The sequence below is a fragment of the Mustela nivalis genome, assembly GCF_964662115.1.
Source record: "Mustela nivalis genome assembly, contig: HAP1_SCAFFOLD_558, whole genome shotgun sequence".
Taxonomy (NCBI): Eukaryota; Metazoa; Chordata; class Mammalia; order Carnivora; family Mustelidae; genus Mustela; species Mustela nivalis.
Window position 1 is genome coordinate 314,353 of NW_028136101.1, and position 1,301 is coordinate 315,653.

The following is a 1,301-nucleotide window of genomic DNA, read 5'->3' on the forward strand; positions in this document are numbered from 1 at the left end:
TGCTTCCCTTTCTCTCTCTCTCTGACTGCCTCTCTGTCTTCTTGTGATCTCTCTCTGTCAAATAAATAAATAACATCTTTTTAAAAAATAAATAAATAAATGAGACAATGATATATCACTACACATCTATTAGAATGGCTAAAATCCAAAATACTGACAACATTAAATGCTTTTGACGATGAGGAACAAGAGAAACTCTCAGTCATTCTGGTGAGAACACCAAAATGGTGCTACCACTTTGAAAGACAGCTGGGCAGTTTCTTACAAAACTAAACATATTCTTACCATATGATCCAGCAATCGTGCTCCTTGGTACTCACCCAAAAGAGCGACAACTTTGTGTACACGGAATCCTGCATGTAAACCTGTGTTTGTAACAGCTTTACCCATAAGTGCCAAGAGTTGGAAGTAACCAAGATGTCCTTCAGGAGGAGAATGGATAGATAAACTGTGGTCCATTGAAACAATGGGATATGTTTCAGTGATACAGAGAAATGGCTATTAAGCAATGAAAAGACATGGAACAAACTTAAAATCCGTCATAATAAGTGAAAGAAGTCAATTTGAAAAAGCTTCATGTTGCAAGGTTCCAACTATATGACCTTCTAGAAAAGGCAGAACTATGCAAATGGTATAAAGGTCAACGGTTTGTAGCAGTTAGGAGAGGAGGAGGATAAACAGGCAGAGCACAGAGGATTTTTAGGCCAGTGAAAATGTTCTGTATGATATGTATGATATTTTAGATATATATCACTACACAGTTGTCAAAATGCCTAAGATACTATACTAAGAGTGAACTCTATGAGAAAAGGTTTTTTAAAGATTTTATTTATTTATTTGACAGGCATCAAAGCAGGCAGAGAGGCAGGCGGGGAAAGCAGGGGTTGGGGGAAGGCAGGTTCCCTGCCAAGCAGAGAGTCTGGTCTGGGGCTCGATCCCAGGACCGTGAGATTATGACCTGAGCCGAAGGCAGCAGCCTTAACCCACTGAGCCACCCTGGTGCCCCACCAAGAGTGAACTCTAATGTAAACTGTGGACTTTGGGGTGATAATGATGTATCAGTGTAGGGTCAGTGAGCATGAAAAATTATCACCGTGGTACAGGATGTTGATAATGGGGAAGGCTGTGTGTATGTGGGGAAAGGGAATTTTACTTTGATCCCCAAACTACTCTAAAAAATGCAGTCTGTTAAAAAAAAAACTTTATAAATGAATATAATACAAAATAAGAATGCATATCAAGAGAGAAATAATGTTTAAAGGGAACAAAGAACTTCGGTAATGTGTACCTAGGGATTTTGA